General features: G+C 30.7%; 1 protein-coding gene and 1 long non-coding RNA gene across 3 annotated transcripts in view; one reads left to right on the top strand and one right to left on the bottom strand.

Annotated features, from left to right (window-relative positions):
• Positions 1-7,468, top strand: part of LOC147075931 (uncharacterized) — a 67,084-nt gene extending 59,616 nt beyond the window's left edge. The window contains exon 4 of the long non-coding RNA XR_015069984.1: positions 6,616-7,468. This is a non-coding gene — a long non-coding RNA (uncharacterized LOC147075931). The remainder of the gene's footprint in view (positions 1-6,615) is intronic.
• Positions 1-20,339, bottom strand: part of bs (serum response factor blistered) — a 273,007-nt gene that overhangs the window by 189,195 nt on the left and 63,473 nt on the right. The gene's annotated exons all lie outside the window — the stretch shown is intronic.

Below are 20,339 nucleotides of genomic sequence, written 5' to 3'. Positions count from 1 at the left end.
GGCATACTTAATTGTTTTCAGTAAGTATCTACAAATTGCAGAGCTTTACCAATTAACCTAGTTTAATTACGATAATCCAAAAGTTTTTAGTTATACATAGTTTAATGCTATTTCGTCTCTGTTCTTGCCAGTGGCGAAGACTCCATACTAGGCGATTATTTAAAGCCTACCTTCTTAAGAAAAATAATTTTTATTTTCATGTTGACGAATTTATATAATCACAAATAATAATATATTAAATATGCCCAAAGACATCTATCGTATAATTGTCATAATTTTACGATCTTTTCCCATATTTCAATAAATACCATCTATGGCATCTCTCGAAAGTTTAAAAAAAAATAGAACACACCGCGTTTCGCTTCACATATTGTATAGGATTATTTTCGCGTGAACCGACGGGTTTTTCAATATAAAGTTTTTTTCTCATTATTTCAAAATGTCTGGCGTCCCGCATACAAATGTACAAGCTGTTTCGTTAGCGCTTACGTCGCGAGAGCACATTTATTCAAAATAATTAATAAGAAGATAATCTAAAAAAATAATTTCTATGGGATTCAATCACATAAATATGTATTGATTGTTGTTAAAAATATAAAATAATTTATCTCGTGATTTTTATTTATTAGTTTACTCATTAGACAATTTAGATATCTGATATTGTACCTACCGAAGTCTGTGTTTTAAATATAGAAGTATTTTAAAATGTCTAGTTTTACGTGTTAAATTATAAATTGTTATGGAACATAATATATATTATATAACAACGGATATTTTCATAGATATAGGTAATATATTTTGAGCGTATGTTACATTTATAAATGTTTAGGAAAATACATAAGTAATTCAAACTAATTGCTTATTTTTATGAACTAATTATAACAAACCAATTAAGCTTTTGAAATCTCTTCGTTTTAGCGTACCTATTCATATTGGGTTATCTTCTTATTTCCCGCAAATATATCTGACAAGCATGGTTCCTCCCACAGCCTACCTCTTTCAAAATGTCACCCTTCGCCACTAGTAACTGGAGAATACCGTTTAAAAAAAATCGGTTAGGTACATGTTCAAACATGCGCGTTAACATCATTTTACTCCCTACTTCAATTATAGTTGTGTCAATTTATGGCTACGGCCGTATGTTGTAGCTTAACCACTGGGGAATGCCAAAAGAAACGGCGTATTACAAAAAAAACACTACCTTATTCTTAGGTCATTAATTATTATAATGCATTCATTATTCGTAGGATGTTTATGACACTTGAATGGTCAAAGACATAGCTTATAATGAGTATCTTCAAATGTGTTAATCTTGCCCATTTTTTGAATAATAAAATGCCCAATTCTTGTCAAATTTGGGATCACAGAGATTATCAATATAATTTGTTATCGTAAATATTTCACTATAATAATGTCGATATAAATTATACTGATGCGTTTAAAAATTTATAAATGTAAAAAATCTTAACACCACTGCACATTTATGTACTGAAATATGACTATATTGTAAAACATTAGAGCGAGAGGTTTAAAAGAATACTATTTTATGTAATAAAAATACTTTATGCAGTCATCAAATGTTTAAAATAAATATAACGGATAATAAGGCTTCAAAATTATATAAATAGTTTATTTACATCGTTTAAGGTACCTCCAGGATAATGCTTTGAAAATAGAAAACCCACGCTGAGCACGTCCGCCCTTAATTGTATTTAAAAAAAAAACTAACCAGCACCATCTACAATTATTTGTATTCTCAATTCAGTGGAAACAAATAAGTATGAAGTATGACTGACGAAGTTTTGTGTGCGCTATCTATGCCAGATTTACATAGAAAACCCCACCCTTTTTAAAAGCTACATATGGAGGCAACTATGTTATATTGCAATTGCATTTTACTAACTATTCCACAATGATGTCAAGTTAATTAACACCAGACTAAATTCAAGCATAGCTATATTATTAAACTCAATCAGTCGATCATATTCATAAAATTATCCGAATTAAAACTTTCTTGTGAACATATATTATTTTATAGAATGTGATTATGTATCAACATTAATTGACAGTCAATATTACACGTTATAATCCTTTAAAATAATGAGTCTGCGAGCTGCCGGCAAGAAAAAAATATATACACATTGTCAGATCGCCAGACGGCAGATTTATAAAAATCAGTCGTCTCTCATCATTGGTGACGGGCAGGAGAGAATCGATTTGGCAAACCTGAGCTATAGCCTATAACCAGGGAACTCATAAATAATGGGAACTGAAATACCTAACGGGTAAGGAGTGGCAGGCAACCGATCTCGAGTAAGGAAGAATACGGGATAAATTTAAACACGTGTCAAGAATACGTCATACGTCGAATACTGCTGGTACTGCTCTCGGTTTATGAATTTACGCTAATTTAAATTGGTGTATTACACACACTATTGCACTGCATAACATGTTTCATTTTCGTAGAACACTCACACATTCAAAACCCTGCATCAAAATGTAGCGTATTGAATAGGTATAGCCTATCGGAATTATATTTATTATCTGTTCTGTACATATAACTCAAAGATTGCGTGCGTATCATTAATTAATATCAATCTAGAAAAAATACCGTGTGGCAGCGTCACCTGTCAAAGTTTTAAGCGGTTTATTATTTTTTAACACAGTCATTTTCATTTATCTACTCAATTAAAATGGACATTTTCAGAGATACATATATCTATCTTTTACAAAATCGTGTTTTCTGCGTGTTCAAAATGTACGAGATCTGCGTAGCGGGGTTACATAACTAAACAGCATTTCATGAGCGTCTCTTGCTAATCTACTTTTGAATCATTCAGAATTCTGTATAAATTATATATTCCACATGATTGTATTTCTAATTACTAATTATAACCAAGCTATTTTCTTCTCTCCCTTGTATTTCGGTGGATTTTAATGCGTATTTTTTAAATATCTAATTTAGACATTGATCTCAATGCGATACGGCCATCGGTTTCCGATACAACATCTCACAGTGAACTGTGTGCAATTTTCCGGATATGCATGTCCACAACTCGCTACACCGAGTTCTGGTGGGCTATTATATATTATAATTCCATATTTAAAGAAGAAAGTTTCATTTTCATAATTTTGATATTTTGATGCCTGGATGTAACTATCATAATATATATAAAAAAATTAAAGAGGTAGGTATCTACCGACATATATTGTCCAAAGATTAGCCAAACAAGAAAGTGTGAATATGATATTTTTACATTTTGAAATGTCAAAATCCCAAGGGCGATTTTCTTTGTTGCAAATGACGCAAATGATTCGTCAGTAGATTTAAAAAGAGATCTCGAAACAGTTTAAACCGATTATACAGTTATAAAGTACAGTAACATCATAGAAAAGAGAGGCGGCTGGCGCTGGCCTTCCACCCGAGAGTTCTTGGTTCGTTTCCCGGTGAGGACACGATATTTATAGGTTTTTCTAAAAGCCTGCGTGTTTGTAATTATTTAAAATTACCAACAACCGCCTTGTAAGAAAAAGCAAGGACATAGTTAATGACAATTCTAAAAAAAATTAGTAGAAAAGATTCCTATCGAAAATCCCTGTAAATAACATCAAAGCCCTAACATAGCCACTCAAACAGACGTACACAAATATATATATGAATATTATTACATTTATATACCTACTAAATTATTGTTTATAAAAAATCTTAGAACATGTATATAACTCTTGGCGTGCTTCTATGTGGTCACAGTAGCTTCGTTTTACGTTAGGTATGTCAAAATTTAGTGTTTTGTTTATATACCTACCCTTTTATACAAGAATACTCAATTTAGATGACGCAATCGAACAAAGTGATAATTCGTTATATATATTTATTATTTTATCGAGCATTCGTCATGAATTCTGTTATTTCATTTCTATAACGTGGCACGTAATTGCAAGACGAACCAATCATCCCGCATTCTGATCGCAAGCGGCCGTTTCATTATTCATCAAAATAATAAAAATAATACTGACTTCTTATAAAGTGTGACTTTTTCATAATCGCAACGCGTATTAAAAATATTTTTTAAATTATAATATTAACGCAAGAGGCGCCTTAACGCTTTCCGTGGTAATTTAATTACAACGTATAAGCATTTTTATTCATTGATTAGATACGGAAGCCTTTCAAAAGACCAAAGTAAAAACGTGATAACTCTTAGTCTATTTTTTTCGGGATGAAACGTTACATGTCAACTCACAGTTATTTCATAAATTTGATAAAATACTTAAACGTGTTCCTAAATATTATCTTCCTCTATGCGCCCCGCGCAGGCGCACCCCTTCGGCTGCCTCCTACATTTCCTACATCGAAAGGGTTGACAAGATCAAACTCAGCGACCGGTGATCGGCGGACAGCTTAAATCTGTTATGAATACTGACTCTTCGGAAACGGGCCAAGATCAATATCGAATTTAATGATGGCTAAAATGTATCATTTATAAAATATTTTGGTATGATTTATAAATCATACAAACACACATCAATATAACATGACGTAAGATATAATCCTGGATTATTTGAATTCATAGGATTAGTTAGTGTATAATTTTGAATTCGACTTCAATTAAATATTTCATGCATCTCACATATCTGCCGTAGCAGAGAAAAAAATTGAATATAAAATTCATCAGTTTTATTTAGGTAGGTAGTCAAAATCAATACATTGACTATCATTTTTAAGATTAATAATCAACATTAAAAAACCATCAAAAAATGCGTACGTGGATTATGTAAATAAAGCAACTGACTTTAAACCAGAACTCAAGCCGCCATTTGATTTTTGGGGCTGCGAATTGGTAGCAAAAAAAGACTATGAACTCGTTACCAATACAACTACAACACAATCGTTCGATTCGAAAATAAAACTGCCATCAAAATTCCTAATACGAATATATTAGTCCTACTGTCCAGAGTTCAAATTATTTGTGTTTTCTTTCTTTCTATTTTTTTTTTTAATGCGAGAAAAAGAAATATTGTTTAAATAACTATTACTTATCATCGATTGGCTTTCAATGTTTTATTAAACCTTTGTAGGACCTTTCGATTGGTAAGCTTCGCTTAATAAGAAGCAGGATTCAAAACACCGTAACATAATAATATCATACTGAGTCTATATGTGTTAAAATAGTAGTCACTGACATAAAGTACTTGTAACATGGACGTGTGAATCTTAGATCTATCGTTCAAGATTATAAAATATGGAATTTGTTAGCATATCCAGCGATCAATGATCTACTAGATTACTTTGCGTTAACTTTTAAGAGTATTATTTATTTTCTAAGCGGTTTCACATGGAGAAATATACTTTTTTCCATTTCCCTTCCTTGAATTCCTTGAAAATTCCTGATGTCAAATATTAAACGCTTTATAATTATTTATTAGTATAACTTAAGAACTTCAACGTCTTAAGTACCGTTACATGTAAATATAGTTACATAAATATACTTAAAATTACACCTAAAACTCCTGCCGATATCTTTAGTTATCACGTTTTAAACGGAAGAATATTATTCTGTAAAAAATATTACAGACGTCACGGAGTTAAAACTTAATATATTTTCCGGAATAAAACTGACTACGTGCAATGTCGTGCGGTCCATAGATGCTGAGGAAACGGAGCGTTCACAAAAATATTCTATAACATAGTTTATAATATTGATAATATTATATATTTACCGTGCAATAGGGTAATAATAATGAAAAACACATTTAAAGTGTAAAATGTAAACCTTATTTCAATTAATTAGAAATCCCTTAGGGGTCCAAATAGACAATAATAATTATTATTATAGTAGGTAGAGTTGCCACTTCATAACTCCGGCTAATGAAAACGATGTAATATATTGTAAGAATATTTTTTTAACATACTTATATTATCTATTTATTTTCTTATTACTACATTATATTAACACATGAATATCATTTGATCTAATTTTATACGAGGTACTGAGGCAAAGAGGCGTATCAGTGTAGTAAAAAGTGAAAAAGTTATGAAGAAAGTGTACTTATACTCTAATGTATGTGTGTATTTTTTTTCGACAGTATGCTCATTAAAAATAGTCACCGAACGCTACTGATAAATCTGTACCTACAACTGCAACCAATAACATAAATAAATAACTAAACATTCAATGAAAAACCAACGGCTGTCAAAAAAAGCGGTGAAAAATCATACAGTGGAAACAATAAACACAGTAATAATGTAACAAAATGTGATGTACTTACCGGCAATGTTGAAAATTTATACAGATGAGGTGAATATTGGGGGAACAATAATTGATATCAAATATCACATGATAAACAATTTAAAAAAATGATATGTTTTATAAAGTTATAATTAATTATCAACTGGCGAAATATATTTGGTTTTCAAATACATACAATAATCGTTTCACATAATTGTATTAGAACTATAAACATTTTACACATAGAATTAGTAAAATTGGACCATTTTTATCACGTTTTAGTAAATACAACCTAATATTAATATTGGGAATGTTAATACAATGTATGTAGGTACATACATAAAATATAAAATTAATTAACACGTTGTTTTTCTCTTTGTTTCAGGCCTACAAGGAGCCATGGCAGCTATAGAAGAATAACGTGACATGTGACAATAAAAATTTCAACTGCTTTTTACATGGTTCGACGATGGGTTGACTTATGCAAAAAAATACAATTTTCAATGTGTTCAAAGATTTTAAAAAATACATCTAGTTGTATTGAGCACATTTCATTTTATTATAACAAAAGTAATTGGCTATATTATGTTGGCTTATTTATTTTTCTTATGTCTTTACTAAGTTAAACATTTATCTTCAAACAACGTGATTTTCGCAAACTGTATTTATAATAACTTCAAATAAATAGTACATATTATTTACCAGTGCACATTCAGGTGCAGTTTTTTGCATAACAGAAAATTAAACTCAATTTAGAGATTTGTTTCTTTATTAAATAATCATAATAAATTCATATCGTTTTGCATAAGTCAATAAATATTGTATTAATAGGTATTATAAAAATTTAACATTCTACAAACATATTGATTAGTCCATAGCTATTTCGCCATTCGCACCATTACCTGGGCGGTGTCTCTACAATAATAATTTGTATTGTGTCAAAGGACGAATATTCAAAAATATTTTAAATTTAATACTTCGGTAGGTACTAAGTATATTTTTTTAATATCGAAACTTGTAAAGGAGCATTTTAATTTTGTAAACTAATGTATCAATAGTCATTAAATCATAAACTTTCAACCGAAATGGTTATAAGACAAGGAATGTATAAAAATGTATTTTTGACTAGTAAAATATAGTTAAATGTAAAACAAAGGAAATAAATTATCATGAAGTTTGCGTTGTTAATTTAACCCACCTCCCTATTTTAAAAATATTATATTGAAGGTAAGTATATCAGCTGTGTATGTTTTATTTCACTACAATCGAAACAAATAAAATAAATATTTTGAGAAGTTTTACGCCACGTAAAATGTCAACTGTTTTAGTAGTATTAGAATAGGTGTTGCTAAGTGTTCAACCCCGCCGACAATATTCAGTTCCTGACACTGAATTGCAAATTACGATGGTAGTGCTATTTATTGATTATCTTAAAATATAATTTGGTAACATCGTCGGTGTTTTGTAAAAAGGGCAAATCAACCATTTTGGCGAAATCGCGATTTCAATGAAAATACAATATGTACCTCACTAGCATTGTTGTGTAAAAACGGCGAATTTTTATCTCCACAGTAAAGTACTTAAAAACGATAATCGACTAAAATTAAATTAATTAAAATTACGAAATAAAAAGCAAATGTGACATATTAGACCTTTTTAAATATTATATAATAATACCTATTATAATGACAGTATTCTTTCTTAGCTTTATTATAAACTTGTTAGATATTTATAATTATATATAATCCACAGGTAAAAAACAAATAAATGTCAAAAATTAAAAATCCTCCTCCTGTAAAATAGCATTTTGGTTAATTCGCCCTTTTTACAAAACACCGACGACATGTTCACAACAAATGTAGATTTTCGATCGCGTATTTCGTTTAAATTATTATCATTTATTTCAATATAGAACCATCATTATTTTCTATAAACAGTTTACCTTAATATTACATTCGAAGAATAACCTATAACTAGCACTACCATTGAAGTTTACAGTTTTGTGTCACGGCCTGGCTATATAGTCGATCTTGTTCAGTTTATTATAGGTCAGTAAATATTGATCAATAATAAATGTATGAAATTTAATTTCATAATAACTACGTATTTACCCATGTTTAAAAAAAAATCTCATTTAGTTCAAATAGTAAATTTTAACTAGCGGTCGGATTTGATAACAATGTAGTCTTGTTACAAAATAGTGTATACTTTACAGGTATTCTGAAATAAACTACAAATACATTTTTGTTTAAAGTGAGTTTTTAAACTAATGGACAGCATTTTTTCATTCTACATTTGGATAGTAAATAGTACCTACATACCTAAGTCTAAAAAAATTAAATCAATAAAGATTGATATGAATTGCTGCTAAAAAATAGCTAATTTTACGCTGAACATACATTAACTTAGGTAAGTTGTTTTAAAAATTATTGATTATTATGCCAATTAATTATTATAAAATAATATTATAAATTAGGTACATTACAGTGATTTTACCCGATCAACACAGAAATATATTGGTTCGCCAGAGAAAATTTAAACGCCATTTTAAACAAAAAAAAACACAGTAAAAATAAATACCCGTTAATTAATGAAGTAACTTAACATAATTGAAACTCTGGACTGAACTCTGTGGCTATGAAAATATAATTAATTATCTACTTTCTTAATTATAAAATCGGTTTCATACAACTAATAAAATATATCATGCAAAAATAGCATTTTCTGAAAAATGTTGATGAATATAGGTATTTCACGTTTCTGTCTTGAATACACCCAGCGCATCTATTCTATACACAAGGCTGCTATCGGCGGCTATCGAGGGTACTTTATCATAAATTTATGTATCCAGGTATTATAATTGTTACAATAAGTTAGCCGTCTAAACTGTCTAACTCACTCTAAAAATTAACACAGCCAAGAGAGCGGCTGTTAAAACTTGGCACTTTTTGACAGTTCAGACGGTTGACTTATTGTAACAATTAACCGCCTCAATACATAAATATGATGAACTACCGATAAATATAATGCTTGAGACATTCAGTGTTGTTTTTTATCGTGATAGATTTTTGGGTTTCCACCGCGTGTACTTCTTCCTTCTTTCCTCGACGTTTAGGGCTCGTTGCAGACCCCATTATCAAGACATATGATATCATATCTCGTCGAGGAAAGAAGGTAGAAGTATACGGGGTGGAAACCTAAAAATCTAATACGGTACCGATAAATAGCCGCCGATAGCCGCCTTGTGTATGAAATAGATGGCCAGATGTAAATTTAAAAAATAAATCAAATACAAAAGCTGCACTAAAATCAGACCTAAAATACTAGCTCTAAAGTACAAAAAATATAAAGACTCCGGAAGGGCACTTGTATTAAAATTACATTAACAGATTTTTTCAAAAATAATTAACAGATGGTCAAAATATACTATCAAATTGCAATCAAACAATAAAAAAAATATGACTTAATTACTGCTTTCAAAAACTAAATACAGGATGTTTACGTCACATCAAAATAAAACATCTAATTAAATAAAAAGTTAATTATTAATGACGCGTAAAGTAAACTTTCTATTAGCGCTGGCTTCCGCGGAATTTAATTACATTCAAATAATATAAGTTTTTAAAACTTGTCTATTGGTCATTATTATTGTAACTAATGATACGTCTTGGTAGTGTGGCAAAAAAGCTAACTACACGGTGACTAAGAAATAAGACGCGGGGTACGTACCCTATCAAACATTCCGCTTATGTGCCTACATTTCGTTTCATACTATTAATTACTGTCACTCTAATGGCGCGGTTAAAAAAATATGTCGATAAACATAGATCGGTCCAAGACAGGTGAGTCTATTCTAATATAATTCATTTTTTTTTTTAGTTTTGGACAACGTAACAAATTATTACTTGTTAATGAAATAGGTATGGTAAGATTGGTAAGCATAATAATATGTAACATACATAATTTTGAAAACACTTAGCCCCACTGGCGCATATAGTGGTATATGTGCATGGGTGCGAAACCCGAGAGATACATGTTCGATCCCTGCTGGGTGTCTAACTTTTTTCAAAAAAGATTTTTTTCTATTGGTGTTAACATATTTTCTCAGAAGTGTTTTCAAAATTAAGTGTGTTCAATAATTAGAATGTTACATTCTTAAATCTTGTGAATTATTCGTTGAATAAAAAAAATAGTTAATTAAAAATATGTATATATTTTTCTGAATATTCTAAAGATTTTTTTCAAATAGTGAATCTAATATTAAAATAATTATAAGATAAAAAGAACTTTTTATATACAACGTTTTTAAATTTCCTGTCGAATTATTATGCTCAATATGCTCAAACTTGTACTTGATATGAAGTAAATAAAAAACAAACAAACAAATATAGAATACTGAAATGTCATTTTGACATTTCATTTTGATTTCCATAGTAACGCACGTATATATTAATAATTTTGTTGCTAGGACTACCCCTTAGCAACCAATAATAGTCTTTTACTTTTTACGGATTTTTCTGAAATAACTTTCCATACAAAACAGAATTAACTGGAAATGAATTCAATTCTGCTTAAAGATGGCTAAAAGTATTAAAAGAATGCATTGGCATCGTGTTCTAAAAGTTTCAAATGTCTAGCTAGTCGGGAAGTTAGTTAAAAATCGATTGCAAGATTTGTACTGGACAAACAAGAATACGAGCTAATAAAAACGTTGTAAAATACCGTAAAATAGAGAATTTTTTTTGTTCTATTTTTAAAGTCGCAATACTTTTGATAGCCCGTTTGAAAAATTTAACCTTTAACCATTCATCGTGTAGTCGAAATTGACAAGGGGTCGGAAAACTTTTTGTAGTATTGTCCAATGTTTACAATATTAGTTACCGTATAGAGTTAAAAGTAAAGTTAAACGTTTAAAAATAAATAACAGTAGTCTTATAGCAACTTTTATCTCAAATCTTGATAGGTATCGCAAAAGAAGCTTCCCAAAAATAGCACACTTGCAACAATACGAGGTGAGCTGCTGATTGAGAAGCGCGCGCCTAGAAATCGAACGAATTTTGTGTCAATAATTTAAAGTTGCCATTGGTTACAATTTTTCGAGAAATACATAAATCTTGAGAAACGAGAATTAAATTTTGGATTGAAAAAAGAACTCAACTATACTGAATTACTGCGTACTAGAATTAAAGCCTTCTAACTACATATTCAGTAGGTAGACGCATAACATGCGGTGTGTCGCGAATATAAAATTTAAAAGCCCTTTGTGTCAAATTGAATACTTTCCTTACAAAAAACTAATTAGTATTATTGACAAATCAAAACGCTGGAAACGACATTAACGTGTTAATTTGCAAATGTAGTAGGAATAAAATTAAAATACAAAGAGATGATTGGCAAAATAAATGTAAATAATAATAGAAAAATACTAAGTTCTTATTTTACCTTTCATTCAGTTATTTTTATTAAACTTGAAACCTTATTTTTAAAAGATATGATTTTTTTTATTCGATTATACAAATGTTGTCATTTTTTAAGCCAAAAACTGTATTCAACTTTCGTTATATTATGAACCAAATAGTTTAAAAATTATTAACTTCACAATGCCAGTTTGTATAACTTTTAAAACTTAGGCAACAAATTAATTGAAAAAAAAATCGTTTGACTCAAACATTGTTAACTTTGTCTGCGAGTATAAAACAGAAACTGTTAACTCCACTCTAACCAATTAGTAATATGTCATGTGACCAAAGTTTCTTCAGTACAACTACATTCATGTCTGGCATTCTACCAGAATTATGTCAACTCTTAATTTGAAGGTTTAAGATAACACATTTATATTTTAAAAGGCTTTTAACAATATCGTTCTTTATATTACAAGACTAAATTCTTTGTTATGTTGACTACGTAGTCAGCTAACTAAGTAAGAAATTATGAGTTATCTTTTGAAACTATATGACTAATTTCCTGCCTATCAAGTCGAACATTGCAAGGGATAATTCAAGGTGCAGATGATGGCAATTTTATTGTAATAAAGATGTAAAATAAAATAAATCAAGAAAATGATAAACTTCAGCAGTTAAGTGTAAGATAAGAATATAAGTAAGTATTCAGAAGATAGGTAGGTACATTAAGAAACATCCATGTTTTGGAGAAGACAATGACAATTTGTTGAACACAGTATGGAAGAATCATAGATCAGAGGTTTGAAATAAACATCTTGATTTCTGGAGGAATCTTGAAGGAATGTTCAGTACAATGGAAAGCAGGGTAGATAATAGAACGTAGGGGTGAAGGATATTAGCCAGAAGTTTTTAAGACATGATCAATTGATTAAGACGTGATACACAAAATGGACACACAATCTTTGGAAAAAGGCAAAACGGTGGTTAAATAGACTAAATCAAAGATGGATACATATCCACTGGAATAGTTTGATGATGTTTGATGCAAGATCATAATATTGTGATAAAAATGTTGTAATAAACAACGTTAGTATAAACAATGAGAATAAAATTTGTAAAGAAACAATTTTAGGACTGAACCACATTTGAAGCGGTTCAACAGATTCTGTAAAGTTAATTGTCGAAAATCAACATTTACAAAAACTGATAAAGTAAAAGTGTATAAAGCTAAAACGAAATAGGACATATTGAAACCGAATTAAGGAAAGATAGATAGAAAAATGCCAAACTGGGCGATCTTGATTTTTTTTGATCTAGGTAGATATAGATACTTATCAAAAACATTATCATGAAAGTAAAAAAAACCATTATCAATGAGAGTACTAAGTATTTATTTGCAGTAACGCGATCGTAATTTAAAACTAGAGTTATAAATGGTGAAGGCAAAAATATTAGTCCTCGTAAAAAGTATACTTATTGATATTTTGAAAAATTATCTGAGTAGGTACCAAAACTGTGATGCAGTTAAGTATGTAACTTATTATTGATTTTCTTGGAAGATGAGTAGGGATTTCGGTGCAAGAAGCGTGTCTGATCACGTTCAATGATTGATTTTCAGTCGATTTTAAGGCATGACAATTTATTGCTGTCATGAGTCGATTTCGATGTCAATTCAGTGTCTCATTATTTAAAAGGACTGCACCACTGAGCTGATGCAGTATGTTATTGTCATTTGGTTTTCAGGCGTCATGTCAAATATAATATATTAACAAACAAACAATAAAAAAACACTAATGAACAACTGTTTTCATTTTTACTACCTATCCCAAAAAACTTCTTAGTTTACTGTGAGTAAGATATACACACTTAACAGATCAGTTGAAAATTACTATTCGACAGGCAACATCGGTGTAAGTATAAATGAAAATTAGAACGTGAAAGAACCTAATTATTATGAAAGTTGACAAGTTTTCTAACATAATATCCTTATTAAATTTGTATTAAAAAATATTGGTATTTGAGTCTGATTCAGTAATTAAAATTCGTACTGAAGTATATCTAAGCCAGGTCGCACATCTATACTCGTCTCGACTGCAACCCGAAGAATATGTCGATGTGATTTTGTTAGTTCCACAAAACAAATGTAATTTAATGTACATCCAGTAAATATACACAGCTCAAGAGCGACATTTTAATTTTTTTAAAAAAAACGCTGGTATCAATTTTCAAATTTCAACTGGCATGGGGCGTAGGTATGGAAGAAGGTCGCAACAGTGTGCCCAGTTTTGATTTACGGTTATATCCCAGTCGAGACGATTTTCAAATGTGCGACTTATATCGAAGAGTGTAACTGACAATCCTGTTTACAGAGAGGTTTTATATTATTATTTCTTTAAAATGTTTTAAGCTACCTATCCATTTCATTTTCCTTCCTAATATGTAGGTATTTGTGTATGAGTATTAAACAACTAGTTTAAAATGTGTCGGTTGATGTTTGGCACAAAACTTCTCAAAATATTATTACAAATAAAAAAAAATAAAAAAATGCATGATACATGATAGACTATTTCTTTGTTTTATTTCATGTTAAAAGGTATTGTTCTTATAAATAAATAAAAAATAAAAATAATCATATAAGTACAATGAGTATCATTTCGTTCAATTTATTATCACTTTGTAATAAGAAATAAACAAAATATTAATAAATATAAAGAAATAATTAAAACTACAATAAAAATAATAATTAATCAGATAAATCGATGTTTTATTTGATAAACAATGATGACATTAAATCTAGCGTTTTCTTTAAAAATTATAAACTATATCTTAAAATATATTGTGCTATAAAAATGTATGAAAAATATTTACAAAATAATTCTTAAAAATAAATTTATTTATCTACAATTTTCATTTATTCAGTGTACACATTATTATTGTAAGCGATATTAGTCCAAATCAGAAAATGTGAGCAATGGTTCTGAGCAAGCATATCTTTTTCAATTACTTAAGTACCTACATAAAATATTTTTAGGATTGTATACAACATGAATTTAATATAGTGATTTAATAAAAAAAAAACGTTATAGAATAAATAGCTCACTTTTTGTGACGAGGACTATGCTTCACTAAAAAATATGATTCAGTACAACATGCAATAGGTACATACTTGAAATTTAATACATTATTTTAGACATACAATATTACTTAATTTTATTTTGATTATTTCATACATATAAACAAAAAAATATGGTATGTATTTCCACATTGTCGAAATTATAAAAAAATATATAAAAATGACGTTTTTAAGCGTTAATTCTTTTGCGCATACAAATATTACAACAAAAGTTTCGCATCCACCATTCAACAATAGAGATGTACCTAATAAAGTAATCGGTTATTAATTACCCGGTACTTTGAATATCCGACGGTTTAATTGTTCCAATTGTAGATCAATAGTATGATGAATGTAAAAAAACTAAAAAAAATGAACAATAACAGAAGATTATTTTCCTTTCTTCTACCTCATGAAGCCTTATGTAGTTACCATTTTTTGTAATAAGGGGCCGTCCATAAAAATGACTTCATACGATTTACAGACCCACCAACCCCTCCATTCCTTATCGTCTCATTTCGTCACACAATTTTTTGCCCTCTTTTATAAATCATTTTTAAACACCCCCTCCCCCCATCCAGATTCGGTCAAGATAATCTATTCGACTATATAGATCCACCAGCATACGTTAAGTGAGGGCGCCACATGCTAAAATTTGAATTATCATTCAATACTTTTTATATTGTGATGAGGTTAGTTCTAAATTCAAATACCTGACGATTTATGATGGTATGTATATCTGTACCTACCTACTTAATGTAATATGTTATAAATACTCAAAAAATGAGTTAGGTATAGTATAAGTATATTTTTATAATGCTTAGTCAAAAGGGCGTAACAGGCATTTAGGTATGGTTGTTAATCAAAAATATAAGATGATGACTTACGCCTTTTATGGCATAGCAAAACGTTATTATTTTTAAGGAAATGGAACTAACTACACAGTGTCGGTTATCTAAAGTAAGAAAGGCTGTATGCCACTCGATCAATGGCTCTGGATGAAATGGATTTGCCACACAGATACTTTACCACTATTTCACCGCGCGCACTGTTCAACAGTAGCAAGTATTAAACAGTATTACAAATTTATTATCGAAGCAATTTTAAATGATATAAAATTTATTGCCATCTGGTAGTAGCATAATATGGAAGGGCGAAAGACAGGGGCGTGCATAATTTTCATTGATTAAATATGTTTAATGGGCTGCATTCGCAATTAGCCACACTGTAGGTAGACTGTACCCGACGTCTGATTGTCTCGCAATTATGATTCTCCCGGTGCACTGACCCTGAGGGGTGAATCTGCCAGTATCCACGTCATATTGCACACATTTTAATTTTATATTTACACTGAAGAACTGAGAACTGGAGGGATCGAAGTTCCTAATGCCTTGACACTGTAGGATTTGAGCATCTGCGAGACATTGTTCGCTGAGGCACATAAAATATTGAAAGATTAATTATTTTAGTCAGTAAATATGATGGAGGTACATACATAATTTAGAAAACCCTTCTGAGAAAATATATAACCAATAGAAAAAATCTTTTTTGAAAAAAATACGTCACCCAGTAGGAATCGAACCTGCGTCTCTCGGGTTTCGCGCCCACGTACATTGATCACAATGCTATATGTATCCTATCTAATTGCAACAAATTTTAACTAATGGCTCTTATAATACTCTCTGAAGCGCTTTCCAAATTGAGTTACTATTGGCGATCGGGTTTTGTATTTTAAATCAAAGTAGGTATTAATTTTGTTTTCAAAATTATGTATGTTCAATAAAAAAAAAAATACATTCTTAAATCTTGTGAATTATTCATAGAATAAAAAATAGTTACTTGATTAAAATATGATGTAGATGTCAAACGCTTGAAGAGATGAAGTAAGCAGGAGAAAAAATGTACTGGAATACATATAGCATCCGCCATAAGGCTTGCAGAATACAGGAAAGGGTGGAGAAAATTTATTCAATAGTAGCTATTTCAAAGCGTTCAACATTTTCATGACGGCGAAGAAATAAAGAATGATAAATAGGTATGTAATAAATTATAGATGTATATATACAAGAAGGGTGGTTTTGTTCGGACCCCTCTCTAGGAACGAATATAATACAAAAATTAAATGAATGGAATAAAACTTCTTCTTCCTCACCCGGATCGTGAATGTGATTTGGCTATCGAATAACCTTCTAAACGGATTGACTTCTCCTCTTGGCATTTGACGATACGCAAGTCCTGTGTCAGTGGCAGTCATGAATTAGGGAAAGTATCTGAATCATCCAATGTTTGCTTCAATATTAAGACGCGTGTCGAAAGTTCATTGAATGTACCCGCAGAAACTGCGTAGTAGGCGGGGTACCAGCTTGATTAGGGGAGTCAATGATACAACCTAGATTTTGTTAACCCCGCCCCCTCCCACCACCACAAAAAATCAAAAATAAATTATTATAGATATTTTTTCGAAATGGACCCAAACTACTTGTCTGTGTGCGTGCTGGTAAATTGGCCTTTGTGGTGACCACGTCGGACGGTTCAATGGGCCCAACATGTCCAACTCTTCCTGTTCCGTACACATTATAGGGCACTCCCAGAGGATGTGATTTGCATCCTTTATTTCTCCACCACATGGACATATTGAACACCCGGGTAACAAGGCCAAGCCAATACAGCCTGCCAGCGAAACCACGATGTCCAGTCAAGAATCGAGTGGAATCGAATTCGAGTTTTATGTATCTACTGTTCGGTCCGGAATTTATTTTGACGAAAGTTTGACCTGTACTCTTAAGGCAGCCCATCACTGACATAAAACCAACACTGGATTTAAGTAATATGTAGACTATGTTTACAAAAACGTGAAATAAACAATACTCATAAGAAAATGATATAAAGTCCTATAAAAAGTCGTCATTAAATCACAATCTCTGTTAACCCAAGATAATATAAAAGAGGAAAACACGTGGGCGCCATTTAATGGCCTCTTACCGATTCACCACGTCCTATTTGTCATTTTATTTTATTTCACTCTTTTACATACAACGCGGTACTACACCGAAATGAGATTTATCTGGCAATCATTATAGGAAGTTGGGAAATCGCTGGCCACTCACTCATGGATATGTGGAAATTGTATTTTAACTAAAACCTTTACTCACGAAAGAATACACAGTCCATGCCTTCATTTTTCTGCCCTCATAAAATGAATAGCATTGCCACATTATTGTCATAATAGAATTAATGTTATGAAAACGTTTGTTTTATAATATACAACATTGCCTGCAAAAGTTTTAGGCACATTTGTACGTTTTTTTCTATAGAATACTTCTTGTATAAAATATCAAATCAACTAGTTGGTATTGCAGAGAATTTTAATTATTAAAAAGTTTAAGTATATTCCATACCCGAGAGCCAGTGTGTGGAATGTGAACACTTTCGGAAAAACGCAATTTTAAAAAAATCAGCAGTTTAGAATATCAGATCAGGTTTTTATGGTGTATTCCTCCAGGTTGGTAAATTAGTAAATTTCATACAAAAATATAGTTCTCCACTCAAAATTTGTTTTGATTCTCCTGAAAAGTATTGTTTTTAGGCGTATATCCATTTTCTTTTCACACACACGTTTGAATATCGTAATCACCTATTAAAAAGTGAAGCTATTTTATTTCAAGGTAGAAATTATGGTGGCTATGTCCAGACTCTAGCATAAATGTCGATTTATATTATACTAGTCGCAAAAACTTCATATTATGATACATTCGTTCATAAAATAGGTATGCATCATTCATTACGTAAATTGGTACGTCTGGAAGCTTTTAAAAGAGTATGTATTTCCAATTTGGTATAGCGAGCTTTCGAAACTAACTTGAAAGCTCCGGGACGAGCTTTCAGTTTTATTTTGGGCATGTAGCGCCTATTTCCATTCCTCGACTTAGTTTTGCTGGTATACTAGAGGAATTAATTACTTTACCCAAGTTGGTTGGCTACTGGATATTTTTATTTTCGACCAACGCAAAGAAATTGGGTTTTATTTTGGGGTGAAATTTATTTAAAGAAGTCAACTACGGTGTTTGCTACAATTGAATCTGATATGCGAAATAAATTGTACATAGCTAATTAAATCAAACCCTTTTAATTTTTTCCGTGTACAGTAGGTATGATAAGAAAAGTCATTTTTAACCTATGCAGTAAAAAATAATAAATATTTGATAAAGGCAATATCCACGAATTTACATCCCGACGACTGTAATCTAATATATATCGGAAAAACTTCCAGAATTTTTGATACTCGAATTTTAGCTGAAATTATCAAATAGAATATAATTCTTCATAACTATTTGAATTGTGTTGGTAGAACATGTAGTATATCAAATTTGCTAAGTAAAAAGGGCGTAAGTGATAATTGTGGCGAAAATGAATATTTATGGGCTTCACGTCACAAAAGTTCGACAGCAAGAGTTATTCCGTGACGAAGCAACAAACATTAAGGTGACGCATCAGTGAAACGCCAAATAATTTCCAACTGTAGGCGCGACGAAATTTTGGACTCGCTGCCATTCACTGAGAGAATCTCGAGTCAGAAGCACGTCACTTTGCTGCGTGATGGCGACGGGTCAATTAATTCTAAAATCGTGTAAAGATGACTAAAAACGTTACCCATTTACTTTAAAAAGAAAACATGTCAATGAATATATTATTATTGTTACTAATAGAACAATAAACAGAACATAAAATGAACGTATGTTGGATTTATATGAAAAATAATATTTCGTTTGACAGGTGTCATTTGCACCCGCGACCCGCAGTCCGCGCATCGCCTAGCAACGATCTTTTTAGACCGTGCCTCAACTAATGCATGGCCTTGTGGATAGAATTATATATTAGGACGAAATTAATAAAATTATAATGTTAAAATGCTTTAGAGCAGCGGTGATTCTATTTAACGCAGATGACGCAATCGATTAGCCAGAACAAAAGGAGGCCTTGAAACGGTTTAAACCAGTCATACAGTTTATAAAAAGTGTAAGTACAAAAATCTAAGAAGTATGCGTATTTCTCACAAATTGAGTATTACATATTCATTACTCAATGCATAATATCTCGGCAAATAATATCAAAGGGGGTGACCTAACGAAAAGGGGCTGACAAATTGACTAAAACATTTATACTTACATACTTGTAGACAAAAAAATTAAACTGCTAACATTATTATGATATCATTATCATAGCCAATAATAATATTGTTTATAATATAAAAGATGTGATTTATCTTGTTTATTTTTGTATGGTGGTCAAAATCAGTTGGCGCGAAAGGCATAGGTACACATCCCTAAACCCGTCACTGCTTTAGAGTTATTATTAGTTACAAATTATCACATACGCCCTTATAGCTCATCTAGTTATGGACCAATCTATTAAACGATGCTAGTGCAAATATTAAACAGTCTTCTTCTTCACTAAGTTATTCCAATTGTCAATTATTTAACTTAGGCACAATAATATTCATCATTAAATTAATCATCCTTGAAAATATGCATTCTTTACTGACACATCAAAATAATCTAACAATTATACCGCCACTATGAAATCATTTAACCTCAT

This window comes from Rhyacophila brunnea, unplaced genomic scaffold (assembly GCF_057557595.1).
Source record: "Rhyacophila brunnea isolate RB1 unplaced genomic scaffold, BYU_Rbru_1.0 scaffold_14, whole genome shotgun sequence".
Classification (NCBI taxonomy): domain Eukaryota; kingdom Metazoa; phylum Arthropoda; class Insecta; order Trichoptera; family Rhyacophilidae; genus Rhyacophila; species Rhyacophila brunnea.
Note: the sequence above shows the minus strand (reverse complement) of the source record. Positions and strands in the feature narration are given on the sequence as shown.